Source organism: Dipteris shenzhenensis, chromosome 31 (genome assembly GCF_047967505.1).
Source record: "Dipteris shenzhenensis isolate YYH24624 ecotype China chromosome 31, Dip_SZ_1.0, whole genome shotgun sequence".
NCBI lineage: Eukaryota > Viridiplantae > Streptophyta > Polypodiopsida > Gleicheniales > Dipteridaceae > Dipteris > Dipteris shenzhenensis.
In genome coordinates this window covers 45,306,770-45,313,638 of record NC_141626.1, presented here as the reverse complement: position 1 = coordinate 45,313,638, position 6,869 = coordinate 45,306,770, and positions in this window count along the sequence as shown.

Genomic DNA, 6,869 nt, shown 5'->3' with positions numbered 1-6,869 from the left:
ACAGTGAATGGCACACAATGAGCACCGGTTCTCAATCGTAGGATGAGAGCTTGATCTAATGGGACACGATTGGCACCTAATGTAGATCGTCGATTACGAGCGGCGGCTACAATTCCGACTCTTAAAAGATTGCATGTGCCATTTGTCTACTTGGCTTGTGAGTGTGGCAAGTGTCCAATGGCCACCCTATAGTCCACCTTGCCCATTAGATCTAGACAAGATCTATGGCCCAAAGCTGACCACCATTGCATGTGACTGCACATTAATGTTGCGAGTGCTGCAATAGTCATCGAATCTTCCATGATTGATTATTGTGGTGGATGTGTGTTTTGGACCCTTGATGGTCTTATTCAATCCAATGGCCATGATTGCTAGCTTAAAGTTCAAATTTCCCTTTACATTAGTGAAAGGGGTGAAATTTTTTACAAGCTTTTTTGTCCAACAATGAGGAGGATTTTAGAATCCTCCAGATTTTTAATGTGTGAGGCTCATCATTGGCCAACCCCCTAATGATGTTTCTTAAGGGCCTAATGCAAGAGGTTGTTTTTGAGCTCTAATTCCCCTAATGGACAATGCTTCAAGCTATGATGTTGTCTATGGACATTTATCAAATAGTGAGGACACTACTTAGGTGTTACATAGCAAAGTGAAGTGACTTGAGTGTAAAGCATTATCATGATGGATTTTGTGGAGGCCACTATGCTGGTGACTATACAGCTAAGAAGATTTTACATGCTGGGTACTATTGGCTGACCTTGTTCAAGGATGTCACTATGTATTGCAAAACTTGTGAACCATGCCAATTCTTTGGTAGGAAGGATTTGCATCATGGGCATGACTTTCTCATCCAATGGACCAAATCACATGACTTTCTTGCATCGTTGGATCATGTAGTCATCCAAGGGTTCCCAAAAGCTAGGCAATGCACACCATAGGGAGAGATCCAATGGCAATAAGGGGGCATTATTACATACCATTGGATGCGAGTAGGAATGCATCCAAGCCCTTCAAATTTCCACTTGAGTTGCCAGACATGTGTCAATGCCATTATGAAAAGTGAAAATCCATCCTTACCATGACCCCTTCACATATAATTAAAGAATTAATCCATTTTCCTAATCTCTCCCTTACGAGGCCCTTGGTTATATCTTGTCTTTTGAGACATAATACAAAAACATTTTTTGCTCTTTTTTTTTTTTTGCCTTATTCCTCTTCAAGGAGTTCTTCAATCACAAGTGTCTAATCTAGACTTCTACTAGTTTTTCATTGATTGAGACCTCTCTCTCATTTAACGTCTAAATCAAAGATCCAATCATGATGTATACCTGTCCATTGTGGATTGACATCATGGGTTTTGTCTAATGAAGCTAATCAACTTTGAATCTGTAAGAAAATAATACGTCTGTGCTCAATAGATAATAGGATCTCGTATGCAAGAGAGAAAACAAGATAGTATGGAGAATCAAAAATTTGATTACTGTAGAACTGATACAATAGGTGGCGCTGCCTCCCAACCGTGCGCTCATATGAAAGAAGCTTCGATGGCGTGCTGGGAACAGTAGAAGATGGAGGCTAGATGCTAAGGAATCACGTTTGTTATAGCCAGTGATGAAATCGGCTTCACGGGCTTGCTCTTATATAGCCACCAGTCGTAGTCAGTTAGGCTCAATTGGGTGGCCTGGGGCTCCAAACGGGCCCCACAACCCGAGAGTGGGCTGCCCTGAGAAATGCTCCATCTACCCTCAGTGCGGTCAGTCAAGGGATGCCTTCTCGCACTTGCATGTAGCCTAGTTGGCGGTGTGCCAACTCTATCTGAAGCTGTCCAGCCATCAGGCCACACATGGCCCCCATCTAGTGTCCAAACCAGGACCTACCGCGGATAACCGAGCTACTCAAATGCCTTCTCCTCATATGGGGGGCTTAGAAGTAGAGTTAGCTGGTTCCCGTGTAGTTACACGAGAGTGGAGCATTGATATCTAACAGAATTGACATAAGTGCTCCTTTGACTACCTTTTCTTTATATATTATATTGACATTTGTTCTTGATTTGAGTGGCTCTAAATGATGGTTACTCATAGTCCCAGTTTGTTTTTACAACAACATAAAGGTTCTTCCCATAGGTCTTTTCTTGGTGACCTAGGTGTGGGAGAGGATGACAAAATATGAAGAGGGAAGAGGAGAAGAGTGGAGATGAGGAGAGAGGGCACAGCTAGAGAGTACACCACAAATGACTAACTGTACACTAGATTTAGTTGAAAAAATAGAATATATACAAACCCTTTTAGGGTTAGGGTTAGGGGATCTAACCCTTTCCTTTATAGCACTCTACAAGGTTAGTGCTATGCACATATGATCACGTGATGGTGCTATGCACACATGATCACATGATGTTGAGCGTGAACTCTCAACACCTTCCCTCAAGATCAACATCATGAAGTAGGCCTTCCCTCAAGATGATGATTCTGGGGAATTGAAGAAGGACTGAGCATTACATTCCATCACACCCCTTTAATGGAAATGTCCTTCCTTGCATCAAACCAAGAGCTAGTCAGTGTTTCTCGAATAGCTCTTTACCGAGTGGTTTGGTAAAGATGTCTGCAACATTTTCTTTGCTATCACAATGCTGCAATGTGATGTCACCAAGTAACACTCTTTCTCTGATGAAGTGCTCTCTGACATCAATGTGCTTTGTTCTAGAGTGATATACTGGATTTTTGGCCAATGCTTGCCGATTGATTATCACAGTATATTGTTGTTGGCTTTGACTCATCAAAGTAATATGTTTCTGACAATAGTCTTCTGAGCCATATAGCCTCACATGCACCTATAGTGAGTGCTCTATATTCTGCTTCAGTCGAAGACAAAGAAACAGTTGGCTATTTGTTTGACAACCATGATATAGCACCTTGACCAAGGAAAAATGCATATCCCTATGTCGATCTCCTGGTCTCATGATCTCCAGCATAGTCACTGTCACAGTATCCATGCAACCGTGGATGACTTCCTCTGTATTCTATCCCAAACTGTCTTGTACCTCTGATGTATCTCAAGACTCTTTTGGCAGCATTCCAGTGAGACTATTTTGGATTTGCCATAAACTGTGCTAGTGAGCTTACTGCATAACAAATATCTGGCCGTGTGATTGTCAGATATATGAGAGATCCAATGAGCTGCCTGTAGTATCTGTCATTGACTGTAGGCTTTTCTAAATCTTTAGTAAGTTTCAAACTCTGTTCCATGGGAGTGGCTGCAATCTTGCAATCTGCCATATGAAACTTCTTCAGGAGGCTATCAACATACTTGAGCTGACTCATAAATGTGCTATCTGAATCTCTCCAAAACTCAATTCCAAGACAATAGTGCATAAGTCCAAGATCTTTCATGTCGAACTCTGCAGATAAGTCTTGTTTTTATTTTCTGATGAAGCTATCCTTGCTTCCTGTCACAATTAGATCATCTACATACAAAAGTGCAATAGTAATGTCTTCCCCTTAAACTTTGTAGTAGAGAGTATGATTTGCATTGGACTTCATGTATCCCAGATCAGCAAAATACTTGTCAATTCTGCTGTACCAACTTCTAGGTGCTTGCTTTAAGCCAAAGAGACTTTTCTTGAGATGGCAAACCTTGTTCTCCTTTCCTGGTTCAACATAACCGGATGGTTGTTGCATGTAGACTTCCTCATCTAGATAACCATTGAGAAATGCATTCTTGACATCGAGCTGATACACATTCCATTTACTGAGTGTCACTAGTGATATCAAGAACCATATGGAATCCATCTTTGCTACTGGAGCATAAGTCTCATCATAATCTTGACCATATTGTTGTGCAAATCCTTTTGCAACTAGTTTGGCTTTATATCTTTGAATACTGCCATCTGGATTGTACTTCACTTTGTATACCCATTTGTTTGCTATGGCCTTCTTTCCTGGTGGAAGGTCGCATAATTCCCAAGTGTTATTTTTATACAAAGCATCCATTTCTTCATTCATAGAAGTTTGCCATTCGGGCTTGTCTATTGTGTCTTCGAAGTACATTGGCTCTTCTATAGCCATGATGGTATTCATAAGAGCATAGTTGGTGGTTTCCACCTGAATTGCTTTGCCTTTCTGAGCATATGTCAATCTGGCTGGTGGTTTGCTTTCCCTAGTAGACCATCTGAGCTGTTGTGGCTCTGCTTGGGGTGTTGTTGGCAATTCTTGCTCTTCTTCATCAACCTATTCTGTAGATGACTATGAAGTCGATGCTTCTATCTCCTGTGTAGGTGAGGTTTTCCATTCTGATTCCTCATCAAAGATTACATCTCTGGAGATAATGACTTTGCGGTTGATGGGATCATACAATTTGTATGCTTTGCTTTCTTCACTGTAGCCAACCATGATGCATTTGCAGTACTTTGCATCCAATTTCCTGCGATGATCATCATGTATGTGGGCATATGCTATGCAACCAAATATGCGGAGATGCCCAATGCATGGCTTGTGTCCAGTGAATGCTTCATAAGGAGTCATACCTTGTATCGGTTTTGTAGGAAGCCAATTAAGCAAATAGTTAGCTGTAGCTATTGCTTCTACCCAATACTGATTCGGAAGATGCTTTTCACTAAGCATTACTCTAGCACTGTCTGCTAAAGTCCCATTCTTCCTTTCAGTTCTTGCATTTTGCTGAGGAGTATCTGCACATGTGAATTGTCTTCGTATGCCATGATTTTTTCAAAAGTTCATGAATGCAGAAGACATGTATTCATTTCCTCTGTCTGATCTGATGACCTTGATCTTTCTGCCTATTTGGTTTTCTACCATGGCTTTGAATTCTTAAAATCTGGCAAACACTTCAGATTTCTCTTTCAGAAAGTAGACCCAACAATATCTGCTGTAGTCATCTATGAAGGTCAAGTAATAAAGTGAACCATTGATGCTGCGGTTCTGGGCATAACCCCATACATCTGTATGAATCAAATCAAGAATACCTCGTGCATGAGAGGTACTTCTAACAAAGTTGGTTCGCTTTTGTTTGCTGAAGCAGCATGCTTCACAAACTTTTCGAAGAAACTGTAGCTTCGGAATCCCAATTGCCATATTCTGATTCCTGAGATCTAACAAGTACTTGAAGTTGACATGACCATATCTCTTGTGCCATTTTGTAGATAGTGGCATCTGTTGCATTTGAGCTGACATGGCATGCTTATCTGGTACTATAGCTAGCATTCTGTATAAGCGTCATTCCTTGACACCTTTTGCTACTAGCTGACCTCTTTTGGATTTGTCTCTAATAGTGCATTCATCACCGTCGAAGATGACTTTGTAGTTGTGTTCCATCATTTGACCTACTGACAAAAGGTTCTTGTTGAGCTTCGGAACATAGAGCACATCTTTGACTAATCCTTTTGTACCAGTAAAATTGTTCATAGGGATAACACCTGTCCCTTGAACTGGATTCGGTGTATTGTCTAACTGTGTAGATGACATTCTTTTGACCTTCTAATGGCTTCATTTCTGTGAACCATTCCTGATAATTTGTCATATGAGATGATGCACTGCTATCGATGTACCAAGGATCCTGTTCCACTTGGTCGACTTGATAACTGTAATCCTCTTTGGGATTAAAATCAGTGTCTAGGTGCATTGTATCAGTCTGATGCAATTCCTCACTTGCAAGAAACATATGTCCATGTTCATTTGCAAAATGACTGTGACTAGAATGTCCACCACGATGATTTCCTCTTCCTCAAAAATTCCCTCGATTACTGCTGGATTGACCGCCTTGGTCGTACTGCTTCTTGCGGCAATCTCTTTCATAGTGTCCAAACTTGTGACAGTAGTTGCACTGAATGTTTGACACATTGGTGGATGCATTCCCTTGTCCTTGAAATCTTCCTCGGTTGGAATGATTTCCTCTTTGCTGATTCTGATGTTGCTAAGGATGTTGTTGATGCTGATGCTGATTCTGACTTTGATTTTGTTGATGATGACCACTGTTCTGATATGATCTACCTCTATTTCTGCCTTTGCCTCTGCTTCTATCTGAAGCTGTGAATGCCTGATCATTAGAATGACCTTTACATGCTTGAATGGCCTGAGTCCTGAGTTCTTCACCAAGTAGAACTGACTGAAGTTCTTCCAGTGTTGGAATTTGCCGTTGGATGGCAATACTTTGGACTAGATTCTCATATCCTTCTCCTAGTCCATTCAGGATTACTTGAACCATTTCTGCGGGATTCACAGTCTCTCCTACTACTGCAAGTTGATTGTTGTAGTCTTTGATGCGGAGTACATAAGCATGGCCGGTTTCACTGCTGTTGCGAAAACTCTGGTTGATCTGGTTTCTCAAGGTGAGAATCCTGGATGTGTTCTTGGACTCTAGAGAGCTGCGAACATATCCCATGCTTCTTTTGATGTCTTGATTGTGTTGAGCTGTCCTAGCATGACATCTTGCACATTCTGCTTGATCAGGTGATAGGCATACTTGTCTTTCTTATCCCATTCTGCTTGAGCTCGGGCAATGGCAGGATCTACTACTGGTGCGGAAACTATTTGTGTAGATGTAGATCCCGTTGTAGATCCCGTTGCTGGTACTGTGACAACAGATGGAGTGGAGCTACTGGTGGCTGGGATCGGCCAATGGTCTAGGTATAGATCCATCGACATACTCCCATTTGTCCTGAAGCACAAGAATGGTCTCCATTCGGTATTTCCATGTACCATAATTGGAGTTGTCTAACTTAGCAGATGCCTCTAGATTGAGGTTACTAGTCGACATGGTGCAAACAATGTACTCAAAAAGTATCCTGAAAAACTCTGTATGAATCAACTCCAAATACACTGAAGATGCCAAGTGAATACTCTGTATCGTCGGTGAAGATAGAA